The 27,718-nt window shown below is 38.9% G+C and overlaps 1 protein-coding gene and 1 long non-coding RNA gene across 2 annotated transcripts in view; both read left to right on the plus strand.

Annotated features, from left to right (window-relative positions):
- Positions 1 to 27,651, plus strand: part of LOC141521674 (uncharacterized) — a 63,910-nt gene extending 36,259 nt beyond the window's left edge. Inside the window, exon 3 of the long non-coding RNA XR_012478037.1 lies at positions 1 to 27,651. This is a non-coding gene — a long non-coding RNA (uncharacterized LOC141521674).
- SMAD3 (SMAD family member 3) overlaps positions 1 to 27,718 on the plus strand; it is a 156,696-nt gene that overhangs the window by 64,897 nt on the left and 64,081 nt on the right. The gene's annotated exons all lie outside the window — the stretch shown is intronic.

Below are 27,718 nucleotides of genomic sequence, written 5' to 3' on the forward strand. Positions count from 1 at the left end.
GGTGGTTGTAAGGATCAAATAAAATAATGCAAATGAAAGAACTTGGAGAAAAAACTGCAGAGCTCTGTGTTGTTCTTGCCTGGAGAGATAATACATAAATACACGTGAGGAGAAAATTAACACAAGGTGGGGTAAAAGGCAAGTGCTAAAAGAAGGTCTTAGACAAGCTTCTACAATGAAGAAGAGGACCCAAGGTTCATTGGATTTGAGTGGGTTAGATAGGTTTCATGGAAGAAATGGGATGTGAACTGAATTGTGGAGAATGCATAAAATTTGGCTTTTACAGAAATACTCAAGAGGTAGGAAATGCTGAGAACTTAGTGGAGGATTTTTTTCATCTATTGAATGGGTGGAAAATATGTGTCCAAAAGCTTGTTTATATGTTGTATTTCTAGGGCATTTGGGGAATTACCTAGCTATCTTTCTGCTAAATTATCTCTGAAAAATCTTGTGAATGAAGGTGATAGCCTACCAGATTTGGGAGATGAAAGAAACAGAGGGGGAGTATTAATTCAACATCAGTCTTCAAAAATAGCTATGGAGAGTTTGGAAATCCCCAAACTCACTTCCTTCAAGAAGTCTTCCTAGATTAACCCAACATAGTTTCCATTTTTCTCTATCTCAGAAGCACTTATACGATCTTAACTATTTTCATAGAATCAAGAAGACAGGAGGATTTCAGGAGTAGTCTAGTTTAATCCTTCACCTCAGTTCTGGTTTTGGTTTCCTTATGGGCAAAGCTGGCAGAGAAGTCTGTAAAAATCCTGAGTGGATGGACTCATGGTTATTCTTGGTTGTTTCAGATGTGATCCTAGGATGTGTGTTCGGTGATTCAACATGATTTCTGAAGTGTTAGACTCAGAGTTTGAGTACCTTTTTTCTTTTACAGATGAAACCAAGAGAAGTGACTTCCCCAATTTTCCACAGTCAGTCCATGTCCTAACCCTAGCATTCATCGGCATTGTAACCCCAGGCAAACCTCTTAACCTTTTTGAACCTAAATTGGGCTTTTTCTTAAAGACCTAGTTCAAATGTCACCACTTTCATCAGTGAATCAGTTGAACATTAAACACCTGCTGAGGTATAGAAAAGGGAGACAACCTTCAAAGAAAGACAAAAGAAGTGATATACAGGATAGATAAAAAATAATGAAAAGAAAAAAGGCTATAGAATTAAGTGAGGTTGGGGAAGACTTCCAATAAAAGCTAGAATTTTAGTTTAAGCCTTGTCTCCTTTCTCTACCCTAAAGTGTTCCTTCTCTTTTTTTTCTGGTTTCTTATGACATTTACCACATATTGCCTTATATAATTTATTGTGTACATGTTTTCTTCCCCACTAGATTATAAATTTCTTGGAGACAGAGACTAGGTAACCTCTGTGGCCATTGAATCCAAGTCATCCTGAAACGTCTACTCTATGCATGAACTAATGATCATGTAACATTTGCTTGAAGACCTCTGGTGATGGGTTCCCATCTGGTGATGGATAGATACCCTTCTGAGATGGCCCCTTCCCATTTTTTTGATAGCTCTAATTTTGGGGAAACTTTTAATTATTTAAAGTATATTAGGGAGGTAGTGGAATAGATTTGTGCTCAAATAGGCATAGTACCTGGATTCATCCCACTTCTGATACTGTCTTCATAACTTTGGGCAAATGTTTTGATTTCCCTGAGTCTTATTTTTCTCATCTGTAAAATGAGGGGGATAGACAAGATGGTTCATGAGGTTCTTTCCAACTTGGAATCTATGTTCCTCACCATAAATTTGCCTATTTGCCCCCCTAAGGCCAAGCAAAATAGATCTAATTCCTCTTCTATGGGGTAGATTTTGTTGTTTTATTTGTATGTTTGTTTTTTTAGTGAAGTGATAGAAAGGAATGTTGCTAGGATTGTGTGGTAAGAGTGTTATCTAAATGTCAGCAATTATTTCCTTATATTTACATTAAATAATAATTTATTTAGTTTATAACATAATACATTATATATTACAAAGAAAAAAGGCAGCAGGACAGAGCAGATAGAGAACTGACCTCAGAGCCAGGAAGATATGTATTTCATTTGTAACTGCCACTGTTCGTTATATGGTCTGGGCAAATCACTTGATCTGTCCATGTCACAAGCATCTAGATAAAGCAGATTAAGAAATTAATGTAAGTAGACAATATCTAGGTGGAATGTTAAAGGTGTGTTCAGGAGAGAAAGAGTAGAAGCATAAACCATACAGAGGAATGGTGAGAAATAAACTTAGAAAGTGGACTGAAGACAGATTGTAGAGGGCTTTGAATGACTGATTAGGGAACTTGGGATTTTCATTTTTGTCCATGAGGAATTTTAGAAATTCTGTTATTTAAAACCAAAGGTTTAAACATGCACCACAATGCTTGCAGGTATGGCAGAACCTGATTACATAATGTCATTGGTAGATATTTACCAAAATAAATAAAATTGCAGGAGAACTAGATAATGTTAATATGTTATTTTTGGAGCCAATATGTGGCCTGTGGAGATCCTTACATAAGGCTCAAGATTCCCCATTTTCTATTTGGATGTGATACCAGTAACTCACTCATTTTACAGGTATGGAAGCCAAAGTTCAGAGAGGGACAGTGATTTGACCAATGCTACACAGGCAGTAAACAGAGCTTGAGTTCAGATTCAAGCTTTTGGACTCAAATTCCCATATTTTTACCCCAATAGAGCCTTTTTTACAGTGGAGTTTTATCTTACCTATGTGAAAATTATTAGAAAGACTCTTTGCCCTTGCCCATCTTTCTCCACCAAAAGAGATTTGAGCCAGGCTTATTGATGAGCCTAGCTGAGTCACAACCCAGAGTGGGGAGCTCCCAGACCTGCTGGGGTTTTCCAAGTAGCCTCTCAGCATAAGCAACTATCTCTTTCCTGTCTTGCTGTGACGCAAGCTGTTGGCCTCAGAGTCTCCAGTGGCATACCTATGATTCTCTTCTTTTCTGCCTCCTGTATATTGTTGTACCACACTGAGGGAGCTTTTGTGGTGGTTTTTTTCTCAAGCTACTTTCATCACCCTCTGAGTGGTGGGGGATGTTTCTTGGGTGTGGGTGTGCCCCTTCATCCTGTTCATTAGTTCTAGCATGCTTGCTTTTGTGGGCATGCAACAAGCTACCCATAAGGCATGCCAAGGAGGTAGAACATGGATATGGAGGTGGAATGAAGACTATGATCTACAAGTGAAGAATCTTCTTGTATCACTGTTCACTTTCTTTTTAGGATTTTTTTTAATGGGACTTGTGGTTTCAGGTCCTGTGATTGATCCCTGTTATCAAAGCACTTTTGAATTCTTAATTGACTCTCCAGCATCAGCCCTTTCTGAACTGGAAGGCCAATTTTTTCTTTTTTTGCTTTGAAGAAAGGAAATAAGCAGTTATTAAATGCCTACAATGTACCAAGCTTCAATGTGCTAAGAGCTTTACAAATATCTCATTTGATCACCTGGAAAGGTAGGTGTTAGTTTTATCCCTATTTTACAGGTGGGGGAAATGGAAACAGACAGAGGTTAAGTAACTTGCCTAGTATCACACAATTAGTAAATGTCTGAGACTGGATTTGAATTCAGGTCTTCTTTCCCCAGGTTTAGCATTCTACTCCCCTTTAATTTCAAGTTACAAAAATTTTAAACAAAGGTTTTATTCTATGAATAGCCCAGTGAATCCTGAAGAGAAAAGTCTGAAAGACAGAGTTTTTGCTAGCTGGCAGTAAATAAATTGATGGTCATTGGTTTCTCTTGACAACCAGAGATGGCCTATGAAGAGCCTGAAAGCCTTAAATACTTTTTTTTTGAAACTGAAAGTGAAAATCAATGCTGACTGGTAGACATTCAATGACAAGGTGGACTAGATGTCTTCAGCTCCACCTGCTGAGAAAGTGGATTGATCATAAGGCTCAGTCACCTCCAACAATCTGGACAGGGTACTCTATCACCATCCAGACCATTCTGATTGGTTTAGTTTTTCTCCTTTATGAGCTGGTTTACCCTAAACTCTAATGGAGGGGTACGAGGACAGGGGCTTCTCTACACAAGCTAAGAACTGTCCCAGACTGGATTCTGTTTTTTCTCTAAATTGATATTAGGTCTCCTATTTGGGTGGGGTAGATTAAAGATTGAAGAGCATGTTTTTTTGAGATAATCTCATCTATCAATCATGTCCTTCAGAGACTGACTTTTAGGTTTGTTTTTTTTTTGTCGAGGCAATATGGTTAAGTGACTTGCCCAAGGCCATACAGCTAGGTAATTATTAAGTGTCTGAGGCCAGATTTGAACTCAGGTACTTCTGACTCCAGGGCCGGTGCTCTATCCACTGCACCACCTAGCTGCCCCCAGAGACTGACTTTTAAACAAGAACTGGATATTGAGAAAACTCTAGATCTCAATTTAATGATTGGTTATTGATATAAAAGTAAAATATTATTTTCTCTCAGTTCCAAAGAGTGAGAGTTCCTTGTGGCCCAAGGATGACTGAGGCACTTCACAATCCTTAATGAACTTTGTGGGAGGCAGAGTGTTATAATGGAAAGAATACAGTTGCCAAAGTCAATGTGTGGGTTCACACCCTGGCTTTGCTGCTTTCTGCCTGTGTTATCTTGGGCAAGTTACTGAATTTCATTAGCAAACTAAGAGAATTGTATGTTAGATGATCTCTGAGACCCTTCCAACTCTAAATCTGTGATCCCTTGACAAAGGGACTGAATATTTAAAGTTGAGTATTTTTTTTAAAAATCCACAAGCATTCTAAGGGAAGCAGCATGGTAGAGTTGTAGCTGAGCCAGAGGATCAGAAGACCTGGTTCCTCATCTTTACTTCTACTTTACCAGCCATTTAACTTTGAAAAACTCATTTAGGTAGCACAGTGGATAGATCACTGGCCCTGGAGTCAGGAGGACCTGAGTTTAAATTTGACCTCATACACTTAATAATTGCCTCTCTGTGTGCCTTAAAATAAAAAAAAATTAAGAAACAGAAATTCAGTTAATCTCTCTGAACCTCAGTTTCCTAATCTGTAAAAAAGGGGATAGATAATATAGATTTACTTAGAATACAGTTAGATGACTCAGTGGAGAGGGGATAGGTCAGAAAGAGTCCTCTTTCAGAGTTCAAATTTGACCTCAGACATGTAATAACTGTGTGACCCTGGGCAAATCACTTCATCCTGTTTGCCTTCATTTCCTTATCTGTAAAATGAACTGGAGAAGGAAATGGCAAAGTACTCCAATATCTTTGCCAAGAAAAATCCCAAATGGGGCAGTGAAGAGTCAGATAGGACCAAAAACAAAACAAAAGTAAAAACTTGGGATCAAGTAGATGACATGAGTGGAAAGTCTTTGAAGAAGAGTGTAGCACTACATAGAAAGCCTATAAGGTGGTATTATTTTGTTTTGGTTTTTAGTTAATTGTCTAAGACACCTGTTGACACCTTATAATTTGGACCTCATGAGTTGTGACTTAATTAACCATAGATTAGGATAATAATAGCTAACATCTATACAGTACAGCACTAAACATTTTACAATCATTACCTTATTTGAGCTTCACAACACCTCTTTTTACAGATGAGGAAACTGAGGCAAATAGAGGTTAAGTGATTTGCTCAGGGTCTCCCAGGCAGTAAATCTCTGCCGTCTGATTTGAACTCTGGTCTTCCTGTTTCCCAGCTCACCACTTTTATCTACTGCATCAAAATAAGAATAATTATTAATTGAGCATTTATAGGACTCTACAGTTTTCTCAATTTAGGGAAGTCAACAACTTCTTCCCTAAGCGCTCTCCCCTCCCACTACTTTTCTTTGAACTGATCTTTCTTGCTCATATCTTTTAGAGGACTTTGCTTAGACCTCTTGCTTGGATCATATTTTGATTTATATTATTTTTGTGTTAGTCATCTTTCATACTTTATTGCAAGTTCCTTGAAGGCAAGGTCTGTACCTTCTTTGTCTTGGTCTTCTCAGTCCATAGCATATGATAGATAACTTAATAAATGTCAGTTGAATGTTTCCAACTACTGAATGCATTTTGGGAACAGACTGGTCTGATCTAGAATGTAAATAATTATCATTTAAATTAAGTTGGATAATAATGAAGTTTGTTTGTATACTTTATTTAAAAATAATAGATCATCAAATTATATTGAGGGAAGAACTAGAAGCATGAAACTTGATTTAATTCTTATAGAAGGGACTGGAATAATAGAAAGTCTAGCTGCTGACTCATTGTGGAATTGGGTCATTGCTGGGAGCTATAATCCAACATGTGGGTTATAACTGCTGGAGGTAAAAATAATCCATTATATTGTCTACTTCACCAGGAAACCTCTCCCCCCCCCCCCACCATGGGAGAGGTTTGCCTTTTGAGAACATATTTCTACTGGGGGTGATGGTTACATGGAAGCTGAAAAAGGTTAAGTAAAATTTTTTTCTTTTGAAAAACTTGGTAGGCAAGTCTGCTACTACATAACTAGCAGAGCTGGAATTAGGCTTATCCTTGAGGGGTAAGGCTCTGTGTAGTGCTTTTCTTCTATCTGCTAAATTGCTTAAGCCAGGACTGTGACATCATACTTCATTGGATGTCCTACTACTCCCCTTTCTCTGTCTACCAAACCCTTCCTCTTCAGAAAGCCTTCTCAAAGCACTGTGGCTTAGTAATCTCCTTTTTTTTTTTTTTTTTTTTTTTTTAGATTTTTGCAAGGCATTGGGGTTAAGTGGCTTGCCCAAGGCCACACAGTTAGGTAATTATTAAGTGTCTAAAGTTGGATTTGAACTCAGGTACTCCTGACTTCAAGGCTCAATCCACTGCACCACCTAGCTGCCCCTAATCTCCTTTTTCTATAATGTTTGTCCCATACTGACCTACATCATATTTTTCCAGCTGTGTTATAAGCAACTCAGGACAGAGATCACATTTTATACCTCTTCTTCCCCATAGTATTTCCTGCAGCACCTAGCACAGAGTACACAGAGCAGATATTTCAAATATGAAGATATAAGTGGACTGTGCTGTTTTGGGAAAGGATTAGGTGGTAAGATCCTCATCACTAAAAGTCTTCAAATATTCAGTGTGGTCATAAAAGGAATTCTTGAACATATCTAAGTTGGCCAAGATGGCTTTGGAGACCCCTTTATGGCTCTGAGAGTCTAAGAAAGGCAACTCCTCCCTTAAATGCAGTGATTTTATTTTCAATGGATTAGAAAGATCCTCATTTCTGTCATCTTGAACAGAAATATGCAACATATCATGTTTCTTCCTTAAGACTACAAAATGTGTGTGCTTTAGTAGAAAGTAAGATTCTCCCCACCCCAAGTATTCTTTAAGTTTCCAAAAATATATATATAATACTGTCTTATTTTGTTCAGAAAATGAAGCAAGCCCTTCCAGGAGCCTCCAACCTAAACCAGACCTCATCAATACTGGCCAAACAGGAGAACTGTGGAACATACTCGGAAAACCAGGCTCATGAATGAAAAAAATAAATATTTACACTGTCTGAGGGCTAATGTAAAATGTCTAACCAGGCATTTTATTTCTCATTCCCTCCTTCCCCTTAAAAAAGTTACATGGTTAAAAAAACTTTCTTTTATTCTTTAAGGAATCTGGTAAAATTAAGAGATTAATTAGTCCCTGTCCATACTCAGTTGGGAAGCCCCACACCTCTTCATCTATTTGAATATTTAAGGTTTAAACCAAGTTCTTCTTCTATGAACAAACTTTATGAGTCCTCAGTCCTGGTCTTCCCTAACTAGACTGTATATTCATTGAGGGCTCACATTCACTTTATTGCCTCAGATATGACCCAGTACACATTAGTTATCAATGTCTATTAGTTGCCTTAACACGGAACTTCTTGATCCCCTATTTGTTGATGATGGAAATGGAGTAGATGGGAACCAAGAGCCAGAAGCTACTGGGAGCTTGGTAATACTAATAAATTGCTAAATCTCTTCAGTCTCCTTAGAATGTCCACTAGTCTTCTAATCCCATCGGAAACCCCCCAGGAAGTTTAGAGGCAGAAAAATAAAAGCAACCTCCTTAATCACTCACCACTTTTAAAATGTGCCTGACTCACCCAGAACTAACTGATCTTTGGCCAGGCAGGGGTAGCTATGCATGGATTTTATTTTGTGGTTTATCTGTCTGGTTCTCTGAGAAAATTTTCAAGGATTAAAAAAAATCAGTGTGTTTTCTGTAGGGTTTTTTGTTGTTGGGTGGGTTTTTTTAAGTCATGGAAATAAAACCTTTATGTTTGAGCATCCTGGGCTTTTAATCTTAGCTCTGCTCATTCTTTCATGCTACCCTTGTAACAACCTTCCTTAATTAACCAGTAAGACCAGTTAATTCAGAAGTTCTGAGGCAAAGCCTTTCACTTCACTCTTTTTTTTTAATGTTTTTTTATTTTTATTTAAGGCAGTAGGGTTAAGTGACTTGACCAAGGTCACACAGCTAGGTAATTATTAGGTGTCTGAGATCAAATTTGAACTCAGGTCTTCTTGACTTCAAGGTCAGTGCTCTATCCACTGCCCCACCTAGCCACCCCCAAAACCTTTCACTTTAAACAAAAATTTGGGTAGAAACTTTGTAGGACCATCTTTTGATATGATTTTTATATGCCTGTCCTACTCATGGTTTCAGACAACATAAGGTTGATATTAAAAAACTAAACAAAAACTTCTCTTAAATTTCTATGTTGCATTGACCTGTTTATAGAAAATAACAAACCCAAGAAGAATTAATCTACTTTTTCTCACTATTTCATATCATATGGTCAGAGATTTAGAGCCTGAAAGCCCCTTAGAGGCCTTTCATTTTTCAGGTGAGGAAAGTTAGGCAAAGAGAAGCTAAATCACCTGCCCAGAATCACACTTAGTAATTCATTGATTTGATCATGAAAACCCAACTTTTATTTTGGAGTTTTTCATTCTCTAATTCAAACTTTTTTGTGACAATGGTGAGGAAGGAGAATGGGCTTGAAAAGCTATGGTCAAAGGATTTGGAATTGGGAAATCTCTTAATCATTTACTCCAGTCTTCTCATTTTACAGATGGGAAAACTGAGGCCCAGAGAGTGAGGTCATTCAGGAAAGAGAGTAGAAGAACCAAGATTTAAACTCAGACAAAAGGTCTTTGATTTCTTTTGGAAGGGTCTTTAAAAACTATCTAGCTCCAACTTCTTTTTATAGCTAGATGGTGCAGTAGATAGAATACTGGCCTTAAAGTCAAGAGGATAGAAGTTTGAATCCAGTCTCAGACACTTGACCTTTCCTAGCTATGTGACTTTGGGCGTATCACTTAGCCCTGATTACCATCTCTGGTCATCCTGATTCATATCTTGACCACTGGACTTAGTATGACTTAGCGTAGGCACCCCCCCCACTCAAATCCAATTCATGTCCTTGTCATGGCATCACCCCCTTGATGTCATGGTCTTCAAGAACAAAGGGCAAACATCAACCGCTCCAACCTCTTTTTACAGATGAGGAAACAAAAGTTTTAGTGAGGCACAATAATTTGCTCAAAGTCATACTGCTAGGATGTGGGTTTTAAAACTGGAACTATTCTTCCAACTGATGTTCTAGGTGCTGGGTTCCAGGGTGTGTCTACCCAGTGGCTGCTTAATGGCTATTAATTTCAATTCAGGGCCGCTTATCCTTCCCTTCCACCTGCAGCAACTTTGTCTAAAATAGCTTCTTCAGAGCAAGAACGTGTCTATGTTTCTTTGTCTCCCCCTGGATGCTATAGACTATAAGTCCCATCTGAGTTCAGAAAAAGAAGAAATCCCTGAGCCTTGGAGTGGTCAGGAAAGTTTGCAGAAGAACCATGTAATTCATGAAAATAACATGATAACTAAAGATCACCCATAAGTTGGTGGCTCTGAATTCCTGCTTTGGTTGTGTGTGTGTATGAAACAGAGAGAGAGAGAGAGAGAGAGAGAGAGAGAGAGAGAGAGAGAGAGAGAGAGAGAGAGAGAGAGAATGTATCCCACCTTAAAGTTGTCTTGGAAAAAGAGCCAAGATTAGCCTTAGTGAGGTTGGCTAAGAGGTAGTGTCTCTTGTATGAGGTAGTTATGGATGTGAGCAGTGAGGCAGACAGCAGAGATTATGTGAGAGAATTGTACCCCTTTTCATCCCTGGCAGTTGTGGATGAACATCTCATTATGCACTATACTCTAGCTCCAGGCAGCTATTTACTACCTTGGTGACCTTTTTCTTGGGAAACCTCTACAAAACCTGGGAGACTACTTTCAAGAATTCATTTATCCAACAACAACCAACTTTGTACCATGAAGAATGCAAATGCTTCTGTGCAAAGTAAGATTTTAATAGTGGACATAGGGAATCACATGAGAAGAAATGTAGGGAAATATGAGTTGTGTCAAGAGAACAATATGCATTTCATTTTTACTGGAGTATATTAAATATGTGAAAGGAAAATGGAAAGGCCTTTACACAGTAGAGTTCCTTGAGTAAGAAATCTGGGCTTCATGCAATGAGAGACAAAGCAAGATTGATGGAACAAGGTAGGGAAAGAGGTAGAAGGATAAAAGACCAGGAGCAAAGGGAGAGAGATTAGGAGAAAGGCCAAGGCTTTGAGCTAAGAGGGAAAGAAGAGAGGATGGGTGAGAAGTAAATTGAGATGACTTTGAAGCCCATAAAATATCGAGATGGAAATCATCTGTCAATTATAGGAGTAAGGGACTTGAGAAGATGGAAAAATATTCATATAGCAAAAGAGAATCAATTCATGATAAAAAAAATAATTAAAAGCTCCAAAGCTCTGTGGCACTTAGTTTACATACAGTCATGCTAAAACTTTGTTACTAATCGGTTCAGTGAGAACAATTTTACGGGAAAGATATTACAGGAAGTACTTGGTTTTATGGAAACAATGTTACAAAGAAGTATACTCTCAAACAGTGTTTCTGTCAGATCTTGTGCCTTTCAGAAGATTTTTCATGGTTTGAAGAAAGAACCTCATTTGGGGCATGACTGTATCATCTTGTGTTATAGTTGGCTGGGAAGATTGTTTTGTAACCATATTGGAAGTTCCATGAAGATAGGAACCAATCTTCTTGGTATCTCCCACAGTGCCTTGAACTTTTGGCCCTCAAACTTCTAAATGAATTTATGAATAAACTCATAAATGACTCATTCAAAAGCCAGTGGAGCACGGATGTTGGGTTAACCTGCCATGTTTGCCCTTTTGTAGGCGGGGAAAGGAAATAAACTATAGTCCAGACATTCAAAAAACTGCTTAATAATAAAAATAATACTGATAGCTGACATTTAAATAATTATTGTACTTTTATTCTCATTTGATATTCACAATAAACCTGTGAAGTTTGACTGTGTAAGTATTCAAGTACTAAAAATACTGTTGCTTGAAATACTACCCTTAGAGCTTCATCCTTCAGCTTAAGAGTAGTCCCTGTTCAAATGCAAGTATATCCTCTTCACCACAGTGTCTCTCTTGCTTCCATAGTTTCCTTCAGGACCCTGGGCAAATGGCATCCTCTACATGAAGCCTTTCTAAATGGTACAGACTGCTAGTATTCTTCCCATTCCCATTGCACTGAATCTATTTTAAATACATACACACACACATATACATATATGATTTTTCCTCTGCTAGACTTTTTAAGAATAGATTGTTTTTATTTTTGCACCCTCCAGTGTCTAGCACAATGCCTTAGCATACAGGGAAGGTATTTATTAAATGCTTATTGATTGATCGAACCATGATTTCATCACTCATGTAAGCCCTGTTGCATCACAACTTCCCATGCCTTAGTCAATGATTTGCATTGGTTTCTTTGATCCAAAAATTTGATCTATCTGATGACTGAGTCTTGTGAGGATCCTCTCCAAACTTAGCTGGGCTGAACATCACCAGATCCTTCTTTGAAGCCTTTGTCACTTTGCTAAAAATCCATCAAAGCAAAAAGCCTGAAAGAATCCAGGATTGCCTCTACCTAGTGATTCATGGGGCTTCTGGGTTAAAAGAAATACCTCCTTATTAAATATTTAAGTAGAAAATTTAAAATATTTTGTGGTGCCCCTGTAAGTCAGAGGTAGTCTTGGTCCAGAGTGCTCAAGAAATAAATAGCAGAGCTAAAACTTGTATTTAGACTGTACTCCAAAATCCAGTGTTTCACTTATTCAGTTCTGTGTCTCTGTGTCTCTGTGTCTCTGTGTCTCTGTGTCTGTCTCTGTCTCTGTCTCTGTCTCTCTCTCTCTCTCTCTCTGTCTCTCTGAACAATGGACTGCCATCAGGGAAAACTCTGTGTCCCTCTTGCCATCCCAGTTTGTCGGTTTGTAGGGAATGTGCAGGACTAGATGGGTAGTTGATTATTTTACACAGGGGTGATACATAAGGCATCCACCTAAACACTCACACATATATATACACTAGCACACATGTACTCACCCCCCTGACATATCCATACACACACACACACACACTTACATATACACCCACAAACATACTCACACATATTTATATTCACATATATATGTATATATATACATATTTTTACATATATATATTTACACACACACACACACACACACACACACCCCTTCCCCAAAATGGTAGGCAGATACTTTGATCTTCATTCTATTTATGCAGGGTGCTTTTACAAACCCACTTAATGGAAGGATGAGCTCGATGACACTTGCTGAGCTCATTAGAATTACTGATGGTAAAAAATGAAAATAGGCCCTTAGGAATGCTTGTCTATCCTCTTGCCAGCCCAGTGTTGTTCTGTCTAGCCCATTTGAGTCCTTTTAGGTTTATGGCTATAATCTGTCATACTGTAATGTAAGTTTGCCCTGGATGACAATATAATATTGCAGTTTTTCAAGAGAAACTTAATTGGACTTTTTTTATGCAGTATCTGGGGATGGGCTCTGTTTCCATTTTCCTCTAAAAACAATCATAAGGAAAGATAATATCTTATTTTCAGAAATTATGGAGCCAGATTTGAAATTAATTTACAAAACCATTAGTATCTTCTATTTGTAAACCCTAAAACCAAAGTAAATTCATTTCCTTATAATTAACTACAAATTAAAAAGACAGGGTATTATGTAATCTTTCTAAAAAAGCAAAGGATTAAAATTCATCTGATAAGAGCCAACTGTTGCTGTAATTATTCCTCAAGCTATCTGTTACCTTGGGAGGGAAAGAATAAATTGACAAGTCTGCATGTCTGTCCACTCCATCAAATTTCTCCCATGTGATTTTCACAGTCAGAGAAAGAAAATTAGATATTTTTGTTTGATCTGGGAAAAAAATTCTAAAAAATTTCTGTTTATGCTAATCTTTGACAGACTTCTCTGATTGCAGCAATAACTCACATTTATATAGAGCTTTATTGGGGTGGGGGAGAACACATTCACACCTGGTCCCTCATTTTAGTCCTGCTAGCAACAGCAGAGTAGGATCTCATCCTTATTTTAGAGATAAGGGGGTGGGGTGGGGAAAGGACTTTTTTGCTTAAAGATTTCAATCCCTTCTCCTGTCTGAATGTTGAGATTATATTCTTCAGTCTCTAGTCCTGCAATACAGCATCTCCTTAATTTTCTTTGAGTATTCAGAGAACTTGTTGAAAATCAATCAAGAAAAATTTATTAAGCATCTATTTTTGTGCCAGACTGGAGATACAAAATGAGATGAAAGAAAATTCTCATCTTTAAGGATGCAGTCTAATGGATGAAACAACATGCAAACAAACATATACAAACCAAATACTATAGAGAATCAATGGGAAATAATTAACAAAAAGGAAGAGGACCTGGGAAAGGCTTCCTGTAGAAGGATTTTAGCTAGGAATTAAAGGAAATCAAGGAGATTGGTAGTAAGAGTAGAGGAAAGAGAACATTCCAGGCATAGATGTCAGCCAGAGAAAAGGTATAGAATCTAGAGAGGTCTTGTTTGCAGAATATCCAAGGAGGCCAGGGTCACTGAATTGAAGAGTATGTCTTGGGAAGTAGAGTGTAAGAAGACTGGAAAGGTAGGGAATAATATAATGAAAAGCAAGGAAATGGGAAGAGTTCAGATCAAAGCAGTATTTTAGACAAGTTGCCTAGTCTGGCTACTATATAGAGAATGTAGAACATAATCTGATGTCAGAAAACTGGAAGGGTTGAGTTGCCCCACATTGTTGCAGGCAACAGATTTAGACCTTTACTTGATAGGTAGTAGGAATATGTGGAAGATGTTTGAGCAGAGGTGTAACCTCATCAACTCTTGGAATAAAAGAACAAATTTGATAGAAGTGTGGAGGATCATTTAGAGGTAGAAAAAGGAGAACTGAAGATTTGGCCATGGTCGCAGTCCAGGCAAGAAAGAATGAGGGCTTGTACTAGAGCTATGGCCCTAGGAGTAGAAAGCAAAGTAGTTTTATTGCTGAATTGCGGTAGAATAGAATCGAAAAAACTTGGCAACTGAGGTGAGAGAAAGAAGATTCAAAGCTAGACTCAAGATGGTGTGAACATAGAGTTCAGTGTTGGTGGCAACAGAAAATCAGAGAAGAAGAAGCAGGTTTTATGAGGACAGAAATCTTGGTTTGGATGTGTTGACCTGGAGCTGTCTGTGGGACATTCAAGTTAAGATGCCAGAAAGGCAGTTGGAGATGTGGGTCTGAAGTAGAGGCCAAACTGAAGATAATCTCTTTTGACTGTTCAAATTCAGCTTTTAATACTTTACGAATATTTAGTCTTTCTACTCTTCTGAGAAGAAGAGTCAGAAATGAGTATTAAGTTTCTTTCTCAAGGAGTATAAAATGACAAAGCTAATAATAATAATAACTCACATCTCTATAAGCACTTAGCAGTTTCCAGAGTACTTTTCTTCCAACAGCCCTGTAAGGAAGGGCCACATACCAATCACTGATTATGCTAAGCCCTGATGATACAAAGGAAGGTAAAATGGCCTCTGCCCTCAGCTTACATTCTGATGAGGGGAAAACTATGTAAATAGGTACATACATAAAAGATAAATACAGGTAAGAGGGAGGGTAACCTTTGAGGAGATTAGGAGACTAGAGGATTTATGTTCAGGTTTAGAGGAAACCAGAGAGATGAGGCATGAGGTCATTTCAGCCATGGAGAATGACCAGAGATAGGATATGGGGCATCATTTGGTGATGGACTTTCCCACTTACTTGCCTTTGCTCATTTTGTTCCTTGTATACACCTACAATGCCACTGCCTGTTTCTCTGTGCATCTAATTCCTACTCATCCTTAATGACCAACTCAAATTAGTATGTGGAGGGTAGTAGAGAGAGAGGAAGGAAGGGGGTCAACTTTCAAAAAACACTAATTGCCAAACTAAGGACTTTCTTTTTGAGTATGTAGGTACACAGTAGAAAGGTCCTGGAATTCATTGAATCTGGAAGTGGAGGTGATGGGCAGTCAGAACTACTTTAGGAAAATCACTTTGGCAGTTGAGAGGATAATAGATTGGAATGTGACTAGAAGCCCAGCAGGAGACCAATTAGGAAGGCCACTGCAATAGTGCAGTTGTGAGGAGATAAGAACCTGAACTAGGGCCCTGACCCTGGGAATGGAGAAAGGAGATGGGCAACATTACTGTACCTGCTTTAAAGGTGAGGAAGTCAAGGCTCAGGAAGGTAAAGGGACTTTGCCACAAAGCCACAGTATATCTAGGTAGAACTTGAAGAATTGGAATATATAGAGCCCTCTCTGCAACCTGAATCTAATAGGAAAAATAAGATGGGGACATATATTTATATAATCAGACAAAAGAGAACATGCCCCATTATTAAGAAATATCAACAAGATTCATGGAACACTAGAGAAGAGAATATTTTCTGAGGCAGTAGGTGTGGATCACAGAAGGCATGTGGAGGTATTGAAGGGCACCCAGACCTGCTCTTTAAGAATCCAATTGATTATTTACCTTCTCTAAAGATGTGGATAGGGCTGAAGGGGAGGGAGGAGAGAATTTGCAACTGAAAGTAAAAATTTGAAAAAGGAAGAAAGAAAACTATTGCCACTTAAGGAGATATTAACAGATAGTCAAATGCTTTTTGTCTTACATGATGCACATTGTTTGGACAAGGTTTATCCTCTTGTATGTCCCAAGGATCAGAGAGCCCTGTTCTCGTCTGAATACTGGTCCAAATAACAACAACAAAACTGGTTAAAGATCACTTTTCTTTTAGAGTACATGATCATTTTGCTTGGCTCATATCCTTGCAGAACCAGGATAGATGTAGGAGAAGCAGGTTTCAGATGAATGTTAGGGAAAATTGCAAAACAATTAGGTCTATCTACTAGGTAGGGTGAAGTGCCTTAGGAGACAATGAGTTAGCTCCCTGTCACTGGAAGTCTGCAAGCAGAAGTTGGATGATTGATTGTCAGATATATCGTAGAAGAGAGGGAAGGGATTCTCTTTCTGTTACCAGTTGGATTCAGTGACTGATTTAATGTTATTATTAGTTTAGCATTTTAAAGTAGCCTGGTTATTTCCAAAGCTCAGTAACCAGGACCAAACCCAGTCAACAATACATTTAAAATCAGCTGCTTCTGAGAATGAAATCAGCTTGTGGTTAATTAGTAGTGAATGGATAAAGCTGCTCCCAGAGGCTATCAGTGATTGAGGCAGCTCAGATGTACTGGAGGTTTAAGATGCGATAAAAGGCGTGTCTGTGTGTGTGTGTGTGTGTGCGTGTGTGCACACCAAAGATCAACACTTCATGTATTTGTTAAGTGCTTAATGTATGAATCCATTTAAGCATCACCCATAGGCATGTCAATAGAGCCGAGGTGGAAGGAGAAGTGGTCAGTATCTAGGGACTTTGGGGCACTAGGAGAGGTGGAAATGAAGGAGAAATTTGGGAAAGGATTCTGCTACTGAAAAGAATTTTTTCCCCAACAAGAGAAATTTAAGCTAGATAGAAAGAACTTCTAGTTAAATTAGTTAAACAGCCTCAGAGGTTGTTTCCACACCCCATTTTGATAAAACTGCTTGAGGGAAGTTCTTGGAGTTTTTCTTACTAACAATTCCTCCTTTGGGATATCCTAGATGAGGGGGAGAGGGGAGAAAAAGAGGAAGTACTCTGTGTAAGCAGAGGATTGGAATTCCCTTCTCTGGATTGGATGACTTTTTCCCCTTCTCCTCTCAGGAAACATTTACTAAATGTCAACAGGTACAGTGCTAAGAGTTGGGGATACAAGGAAAGACATTGAGCTCTCAAGGCACTTATTGTCTAATAGAGGAGACAGCACACAAATAGTATAAATAAACTATGCATGGGATAAATTGGAGATGACCACTGGAGAGAAGGAACTAGAATTAAAGAATCAGGAAAGGCTTTCTGTAGAAGGTGAGATTTTAGCTGGGACTTGAAGGAAGCCAGTAAGGTCAGCAGGCAGACATAAGAAGGGAAAGAATTCCAAAAGTTGGGGACAACCAATGAAGATGCCCAAGGATCACTTCTTTTCTTCTATCAATCAACAAATCTTTAGTTCCCTCTGTTTTCATGTTACAACTAAGTTCCTGTTGAAATTTACTATTCTAGGAGAGGAGAGATATTTCTACAGGCAGTATATGGGAAGTACAAAATGAGATATGTGACAATTTTCTTTTTTAGATTTTTGTAAGGCAATGGGGTTAAGTGGCTTGCCCAAGGCCACATAGCTAGGTAATTATTGTCTGAGGTCAGATTTGACAAACTCAGGTACTCCTGACTCCAGGGCCAGTGCTCTATCCACTGAGCCACCTAGCCACCCCAATATCTGACAATATTTTAAGTGCTTATAGGAATTCAAGGAAGAGGCAATAGATATAGACTGGAAATATTAGTGGAGGTGGTAGGATTCCCTGGCCATTTTAGGAAATCATAGGTTAGGTAAGGGCAGCTAGGTGACACAGTAGATATAGAGTGTGGGTCTGAAGTCTGTGAGCTTTAGGAGCTCAAAATCTGGCCTCAACAGTGATTCTTCCTTAGCAAGTTATTTAAGCTTGTATGCCTCAATTTCCTAATTTGTAAAATGAGTTGGAGAAGGAACTGGAAAATCACTATAGTATCTTTGCCAAGAAAACCCCAAATGGGATTACAGAGAGTCAGCCACAATTGAAAAATGACTGAACAGTATTCACAAAGGTACAGAGTTAGGGAAGGAAATATGCTTTACTCAAAGAGTAGTACTATATTTCCAGAATGTGTTGAGGGTATATGTGCTTTGGATCACTCTTAGCACTCAGCAGTACATAGCTTTGTCCATAGCAAGTACTTAATGAAAGAATTAAAGTCTAATATTTGTTTGATGAGGGGTGGGGAGGAGGGGTTTGGTGGAGCCTTTGCCACTTGAATAGTTCATGATGAAGATAGAGTTTATTTTGGAAGCAAGTGGAGAGTTATAACCCAGATTGGGGTATCAGTAAAATTTGCCCATGATGAGTCACTATTACCACATGGACTGGGGTGTGTGAGATTTCGACAAAGTGGAATCCAGAGGCCTGTTTGGAAATTGCTCTTATCTAGCTATTTCCTTCCGCCTGCCCTAGCCTGCTCCTTCTACTGCTTGAGATCCTGTTGAGCAACTAACAAATCAAATGTGGTTTTTGACACTGATTTATGTGGTTCTTGCTTAAATGGATGAGACATCTCCAAATTCAAATGTTTACTGACCAGAATATCCCAACTTTGTACCTGGAGAATTGTTTTGACCTTCTTGTGTAAGGCCAAAGAAAATCCTGGTTTTGATGAAACAGGTAAGAAACACTTCTGGAAATACACCTAAATCCCTAATATGGGTCTTCTGAATGACTGGGTATAATTTCAGGAGTATAAGGAATAACTTCTGCCTGCATGGCAAAGAAATGTGCTCCTCTAAGGCTCTTCTCTATTGGCTGAAATTCTACAGTCTTCTTAAGCTACAATACCAGAATCAACAAAGGCATAGAGACGAGTGTGCTTGCTCAGACAATAGTACTCTCTCCAGAGGGCATTGAGGATAGATAATGTCCTCTCTTCTCTTTTACAGCCAAACTCTAAGCAAAAATTGTTTATATTAATTGCATCCCCTTGCTATCAGACTTTTGCCCTTGCCCCATTCAACTAAAATTGTGTTCTAAAGGTTACCAATAATTTCTTAATGACTAAAATCCAGTTTTTCTCGATAAATCCTCATACTTATTGACCTCAGCACTGTTGGCTACTATCTTTGTTTAGCTATTTTCTTCTCATTTTACATGATATTCTTCTCCTCTGGTTCTTTGCTGAATCAGCATCTATGTCCTTAAACCCTAGATTTCCTTTCTAGGTCCCCTTTCCTCCTTCTCTCTCACTGGTATTATCATCTCTTATGGTTAAAATTATCTTCATGCAGATGACTCCTGACATGCATATTCAGCTCTCATCTCTCTTAAGCTCCCATCCACTATCACCAGCTGCCTGTTGGACATCACCATCTGGATATCCTTTAGGCATCTCAAACTCAACATGTTTAAAAGGAATCATGTTCTTCCCCTTAAAATCTACCTCCACCTATTTATGTTGAGGGAATCACCTTTCTTGCAATCATGCAGGCTTAAAACTTGGAAAGTCATCTCTTTTTTTCTATCTCTCTGCCCATTATCCAATCAGTTGCCACATCTTATCAATTTTATTTTTACAATATCTCTCATATCTAAGGATATGCTGGAAGCAGCTTCAGAGAGCTAGAGAAAGAGCTGATTGTTAAATTTTCCGTGCAGGCATTTGCTCTTTGGAAATTAGAGAAAATTAGAAAATCAGGGTTTGATTTGTTATTTTATTGATTGTCCATATTTAAGGAATTAGTGGAGGACATTTTAATAATGGAGATTATATTCTTAAAATTGTGTTGTGAGTACATTTGGGTTTTGTTTGTTTGTTTTTTTAGGGTTTTTTTTGCAAGGCAAACGGGGTTAAATGGCTTGCCCAAGGCCACATGGCCAGGTAATTATTAAGTGTCTGAGACCAGATTTGAACCTAGGTACTTCTAACTCCAGGGCTGGTGCTTTATCCACTTTGCCACCTAGCCACCCCATGAGTACATTTGTTTTTCCCAGAAAGCCAACTGCTAAACATTTACCAGCATAGACTGTTCATACAATTCCCCTTCTCTTTCTTTATAAGGTCACCTCCTTAATTCAGACTTTCATTAACTCTCACTTGGACTGTTGTGACCTTCTAATTTATCTGCTTCTCTAATTCAGTGATTCTCAAATTTTTTTGGTCGCTGGACTACTTTATATTCTTAAAGATTGTTGAGGAGCCTAAAGAGCTTTTGTTTATATGCTTTATGTCAGTATTTACCATATTAAAAATTAAAATTGATAAATATATATTCATTTAAATAACAATAATCTCACCAGTAACTATTTTAATGAAAAACAAATTCTCCAAAACAAAAACTATTGAGAAGATGCATTGGTTTACATATTATTGTAAATCTCCTTTTGTGTCTGGCTTCATAGAAGATAACTGAATTCTCTCCTGCTGCAATTAGTCTCTCAGGATTTTTGTTTTGGTTGAAACAAATGAAGAAAGGCCAACCTCACACAGAAGTGTAATAGGAAAAGGAGGTGTATTTTAATAAGCAAATGATATCTTAGCAGTTATGAAAATATTTTGCACTTAATGAATTCCCAGAAGGATCTAAAGGATCCTCAAAACTTTGTAAACCCCATTTTGGGGATTGCTGCTCTAGTTTGTTCTCCACACAGTCACCGAATCAAAGTCTGACCATATTGAGAAGATTCAGTGACTCCTCCTAAAGTCCTCCTCTTGGTATTTAAAGCCCTTTATTCACAATTTTGTTTTGACCTATCTTTCTAGACTGATGTCACACACTCTCCCTTTCACACTCTGCATTCCAGCTAAACCAGCCTTCCTGGTATATAACACAACATCCCCTTCCTTTGGGCCTTTAATTGGGCAATCCTCTTTGTGTGGAATGTGACTGTCTGACTCTGGAAACTCTGAGCACCCTGAAAATCTCATCTCAGTTGCCATGTCTTATAGGCAGAGCCTCCTTTTCCCCTTCCCTACCCTAATACTTAACCCCCAGTATTTATTTGTCTATGAATGCCTTGTTTCTGCAGTAGAGGGCAATATCTTATGGGGAGGTTCTGTTTCATTTTTGTAATATCTGGTACATAGTAGGAAAGCAATAAATACTTTTAAAATTGAATTTGAAATTCCATTTTACTTCCTTTTTTGACATTATCCACTGTTAAAATTATAGGATCATAGATTCAGAGCCAGAAGGAATGTCAGAGGCAGTCTTCTCCAGCTTCTTTATTTTACAGATACAGAAACTGAGACCTATGGAGAGTAGGTGACTTGCCCAATGTCACATAGGTAATAAGAATTAGAAGTGAGATTTGAATCTGTGTTATGGATTCTCTTCATAGATATCTCAGAGATCTAGAACTGGATGGGACCTCAGAGATAACTCTATTTTACAGGTGAGGAAACTGAGACCCAGGGGGTAAATTTCCTAAGGTCATATAGATAGGAATGGACTAGGGTAAAAGTTAAACTCAGGTTTTCTGAGTAGAAGCAGATTTTATTGGGTGGGGTCAGGGGATTCTAGAGACCATGAGAATGTTTCTGAAACTAGGAGAGAGGCTGCTCATACAAATGTGATCAACTTTACGATTTGCCACAGTTAGTAGCCATGAGTAATGCCATTGTTTGCAGAGTTTGGATTAAGATTGGAAATGCTGTATCTTATTCTAATATATATTTTTTCTAGTTCCTTCTAAATGGGATAATTTTTTCTTAGGAAGATAGATCGTCAAGCAGTACAAACTTCATTCATTCCTTTGTTACCAATTCTTCCTTCCCACCCACCTCTTACCCCCAATCAAAAAAGATGAGTGTGTCTGCTTTAAAAGCAGCTTGCAGACTAGTGGGAAAAGCGTTTTTGGCCTCTGAAAGTGGAGGCTGGCTGGGTAGGAAATCCCTACATGGATGGACCGGATCCTTTACTCATCTGACATCTGCTCAAATTCCCCCTTCCAAGGACTCCATTCCCTCTTCATGACATCAGTGCCTTAGACCTCAGAGGGTAGAAAAACCTAAGAATAGAGATGTTCTACTAATGTCCGGGGGAGGGGCCCGGCTGGGAGTCAAGTCTGCTAGAGCCTATCCAACTGTGAGGAAGTTATGAGTGGTTCCCTGTGACAATTGAACTGGAGTAAGTAAACATCTCTCATAAAAGAAAAAAGTCCCAGGCCTGTTTCTGGTGAGGTGGAATTCTAACCTGTAGGGCTGGATCTTTCTTCCTGCTCTCTCTCCTCTCTCCCAACCCCCCCAATTCATTATGACCGCCTGGGGCTATTTACATGCACCTATTTGTACACACTCGGCTAATTGTAGACAGAGGAATTTGTGTTTGCCCAGATGAAGAAAAGTAGCTCAGGCTGAAGTCCAACGGAGAACTCATAAATACCTTAAGCCTTTCCCAGTGTTTTAAAAGACTTTCTCGTTAAACCTTTGAAGCAAACTCATATTTCTTATTGAATTTGTAAGGGAAAGTATTTTACATCATTTAAAAAAAATAAGGTTGTTTTCCCTCCGGTCTTTGTTAGAATCTGATCTGTGGCTAAGCCATTGATTCCAAGTTGCAGATTCCAAACAGACTTCAAAGCAAATTAGTCTTTCCATTGTCCACTCAAAAAATTACCTTCCAAGAGGCTGGAGCTTTGGAAAGGCATTCAGACACAGACCATGCCTTGCTTTAGCTCCAAGTTGCCCAATAAAGTTATCTTGGACATATATGAGGCAAGGGCCAAACAGAAACCTAAAAATAATTCCCATTTTTTTGGAATAGAGGTCTGCTACAGAGTGGTTCGAGTTTTCAGTGTGGAGAGAATAGGTAAAAGACCTTTAAGGTTTTTAAGCAAAGGTATTAGATATTTTTCTTTGTTTATTCTTTTAAAAATGTGCAGGAAGCCTGAGTTAGAGGAAGAAAAATAAACCTTAGATACTCTCCCAGTATCCAGTTACATCAGGTCTTCATATAAAGTATCAAGACAGGAATACTTGATTTCCTGCCTGGCCTTTTGACAGTTACACATTGTATCTGCTCTTGCCAAGGGTTTTATTAAGGAAAGCTAAATATTAATTTGGTTGCCTTTCTTCCTCCTCTAATCTCCCAAGCATAGGTTTAAAGATGGGATAGGGAATCATTTGATCCTTGATCTAAATCAGGGAGGGAGATGATACCCATGATCATTGGGCTGCCCAGCTGTTTGTGGCCTGTGCTTCTAGGAGCTCTTATGGTTGTGTCCTTGACTTGAGGTAATGGAATGTAGGTAGGTAGGTAGGTAGAGCAAGAAATGTTTCCATTCCAGTATTGCCAGGAGGAAATCGGACCATATTTTCAAGTGGTCTGAAGGCTACAGGGGTCTCATTTTCCTGTTTGTATGTATGTCTGATATTTTTTGGTCCCTAAACATTGGAGCTTGGGAAATTTCATTCCAGTCCAGGGCCGTGTGTGTGTGTGTGTGTGTGTGTGTGTGTGTGTGTGTGTGTGTGACAGAGAGAGAGAGAGAGAGAGAGACAGACAGACAGACAGCACACTTGACCTGAGGATTCCTTCTTTTACAGAGGAATTATATCATAGGAAATAGAATTGGGTAGTGGAAAGAGCATTAGAATCAAATCTGGCAACTTTGTGTTTGAGTCCTAGATCTACCACTTCATTAATCAATTAGTCTTGGGCTAGTTATTTAATCTCCCCAAGGCAAAGTTTCTTTAACTGAAGGATAGATTCTGGGGCTACTATATCCCAACTCCTACTACCACTGAGTTAGGTTCTCAGAGCATAGCCACTACTCCATCCCTTCAGAGCTCTAAGGCTAGCACTGAGGACTTGTGGGTAATTTTTCTAATACTCAAAAGCCCCATTAGTGTACTTCCCATATTTATGAGTTGAGCTTCAATTAGTCAACCAGATTTAAACAACTTTTAGGAGAAGTATTCCCTCTAGTCATATAGTAGGTACAGGTGGTGCAAAACATCCTTCCAGTGGGGCGGCTGGGTTGTACAGTGGATAGAGCACCAGCCCTGGAGTCAGGAGGAGTACTTGAGTTCAAATCCGACCTCAGACACTTAATAATTACCTAGCTGTGTGGCATTGGGCAAGCCACTTAACCCCATTTGCCTTGCAAAAAAAAAAAAAAAACAACCCCCCCCAAAAAAAACCATCCTCCCAAGAGTCTGAAATACTAACCTGCAAGAACATACATAGGACTAGGTGAAAGTTACTTAAGTCAGAGAATATTTGTGACTAAGGTCCTTTTCTTCTTTCATGGAGTGCTTCATTAGTTCTTTTTAAGCGTGATATAATTTCTTGCCCGAGATCCTTGAATCTGCCCCCTTTCATCACAGTATGCTGTCATTCCTCACTCCAGATATTAACACCAACTCCTACTACTTCAGGAGACAGACACAGAATGTGAATGGGACAGAAATTGTCCTGAGGGAAGAAGGTGACCCTGACATTCTAAGGAAAGAGACCCTGGGGTAGAGAAAAAGACCCAGCACAATTTGAACTTGGTAAGGAAATCCTAGGATAATCAAAACTGATATTGGTGAGATGACCTGCCACCTGAGAGTTCATTTCTAGTTCATTATCTAAGATAAACTTCTAGTTGCTCTATTCTCATTGTATCTCTACTTAGGATGATAGAGCTAGAAAGGACTTTAAAAGCTATCTAGTTCAAAGCCCTCACTTTACAGATCAGAACATTTCCTTCTCCAGAACATTTTGCAGATGAGGAAACTGAGGCAAAGAGTGACGTGCCCAAGGTCATACAGATAGTAATTGTCTGAGACCAGATTTGAATTCATTTAAGATGAGGCTCCCCCATTCCAAGCCCAGTGCTCTATCCATTATACCACCTAGCTGTCTCTGTAAATTGCAGAGCCAGTATTCAAAATTATATCATCTGGTGCTAGATTTACTGTTTTTTTTCCCCATTCTTCCATGCTGCTTTCCACAATCCACAGGCTGGGAACCCCTGGACTAGCATGACAGTCATAGGGAAATAGTTTTGGTTATGCTTCCCCCTTTCTCTTTTTTCCTCTCATGCTCTCTTTTCCCATTCAGGTTTCTCTTTCTGTCCTCTTTCTTTTATGCACCCCTCCTTCTAATATCCTTTGTGTCTTTTTGGCATGGAATAGTGCTGACCTTTCTCTTCTGTCAGGTCACACTGCTCCTTGGCCTTCTGGTGCTCAGATCTCCCCTGGGACAGCCTGTAGAGTCATCTGGCTAGAGGTCTGCAATTGTTTACATAAATTATAGGAATGCCTCCTCTGTTCTCAGAGCAGGCCTATAGTTTACTTATGAATCTTTGCACAGTGGCCAATGATCTACAGTGGGTGAAGGTCAGGCTTTCCTTTTAGCTATGTGTGTGGATGCATTCTTTTATAGGGTGCATGTGCAGCAGGAAGGTTGGGACTGGATTGAATGGAGATGAATTGAATTGAAGATCAGGGATTTAAAATTTGGAATTTGTCCATTTGACAAATTTAGTTTAGTTTACTTAAACATGCAAGGAACCATGAATAAACATTTTTGTGAGTTAGGTGGATCTAAAGAGATTTCATACTCAGATTTCCCTATCCCCATCAAGTTTTTGATCTTCTAGTTTGCAGGAGGGGCAGGGTGCAGTTGGAAAGAGCTCTGGATTTGGAATTTGTATGACCCAAATTTCAACTCTATGGTTTATTCCTTGTGAAATCTTGGTAAAATAAGTAAATCTTTCTGAGAATCACACTCCCCTTAATGTAAAACGGGGTGTGAGGCTGTGGGGGAAAGGGGAGAGTAGATTGGATTATTTGTAAGGTCCAATTTTTTCATTCTGGAAAATGAAAAGAAATAAGCATTTATTTAGTTTTTATTGTGTGGTAGGCATAATACAAATATCTTATTTGTTCTTCGAAGCACCCCTATGGACTTCCTAGAATTGTCATTTCTTTGGAATAGAAAACTCCCAGGTCGACAAAAGTCTCTCCATTAATGCAGATGGACACTTTCTTAGCAACTTAAAGTCCAATTAGTTGCCTGGAGCACTGAGAGTGAAATGACTTGCCTAAGGTCATATAATCTTTGTGCATCTGAGAAAAGACTTGGCCTGACTTCCCTGGCTTCAAGATTGGCTTTCTCTCCTACCCTGTACTTCCTTTCTAGCTGATCTTACACAATCCATCAATGTGATGAATATAGGCTGAGCTAATTATTGACCTTCTTTTTAGCATCTTTACAAATTTGGTTGTGGAAAACCTCTTGGGCAAACTGACACAAAGCCAAATGAGCACGGGAAACCTGTGGGGGAGGGGGAATTTTTCTGCCCTCCTTGTTACTATGATATTTATGTTTACAAGTTTGCATTGTATGGTTTTGTTGTTGTTATTTTGTAATGCCAGATTTGATTTTTGAAGATAAATTAAGGAATAGTTTGAAATGCTTTTTTTCTACAGGAATGAATCCAGTTACTTTTCATATTGTGTGTATGTTCCTTTGCTAACTCTTTTACTTAATTTTGTCCCTTTCCCTTTTCCATTCAACTTAAGGGTGGGTTTGCCCTTTTTTCCTCTGTGTAAGCTGTCTTGCACATTTCTCTGAACCCTCTGATTTCTACATATTATCTCCTAAAGGGTCTAGCAAGTGAATTAGTAGTCTTGCCAGCAGCCTGTGTTTTTTTGTATCTGCTCCCTCTCCTCTAGGCCTCATTCTACTGCTACATCTAAAATTCAGTCTAATTTCTTTCAGCTAAACCCATTAGTGATCACCCCATGTAATGCTCTGTGCTGTGTTCTGAGAATTACAAGATGAAAAAAATATAGTCCTTCCCCCTAGCATGGCACTTATTAGAGTCAAGACAACACAATATGAATTAGAATCTGACAAGTGCTTGGAAGATGTACTTAACTCAATATGAGAGGGACAAAGAGGGAGGCAACTAAAGAGAACAAAGACCTCTTCAGCCTAAAGAAGCTGTGGAGGCAGTTATTTTGGAAGTTTCAACCTCAAAAGCTTCATAAGAGGCAACTGTAGCTTCACAGTTAACTAGTAAATAAAGGCAAAGAGACAGGGGTAGGGAGAACAAGGTGGGTATAGTGGTCTCCAGTACTTTTATATAGGTTAAAGAGGTTCCTTGCAAATGTTCAAAAGGAACATGGTAAGCTAATAATGCAAGGAAAAAACCTCAGCAGCCAAGAGAATGGGCCAGTTTCAAACTTCATTTTTGAGGCTAGTAACCATCCTTCCTCACATAATGAGTACTTTGCTTGCACTTTTCATTACCATTTTCATATTCTTTATATTATTGTTAATTGTGCCTATTTAGTATATGAATTGTAACCTCTGAAGGGACAAAGATCCTTTTTCATCAACTGTTCATCCACCATCCAGCAGATGCTTAGTGTTGGAACTGCAAGAAGTTAGGAGTTTGCTTATCATTCCTGAGATTTGAACTTATGGAGGGACATCCTGCCTCATTTGGAACTTCCCTCTGCAGCTGAAGTACTGTTCCTGGCAGGGCTTGGGCCTCTCCTGCAGGCACATTAAGCAGCTGTTTGACAGCTGTTGTGTTTCACCCCAAGACAGCTGGGAGGAGGAGAAGGAGGAGGAGGAGGAGGAGGAGGAGGAGGAGGAGGAGGAGGAGGAGGAGGAGGTGGAAAAACCTTG

The sequence above is a fragment of the Macrotis lagotis genome, chromosome 4 (assembly GCF_037893015.1).
Source record: "Macrotis lagotis isolate mMagLag1 chromosome 4, bilby.v1.9.chrom.fasta, whole genome shotgun sequence".
Taxonomy (NCBI): Eukaryota; Metazoa; Chordata; class Mammalia; order Peramelemorphia; family Peramelidae; genus Macrotis; species Macrotis lagotis.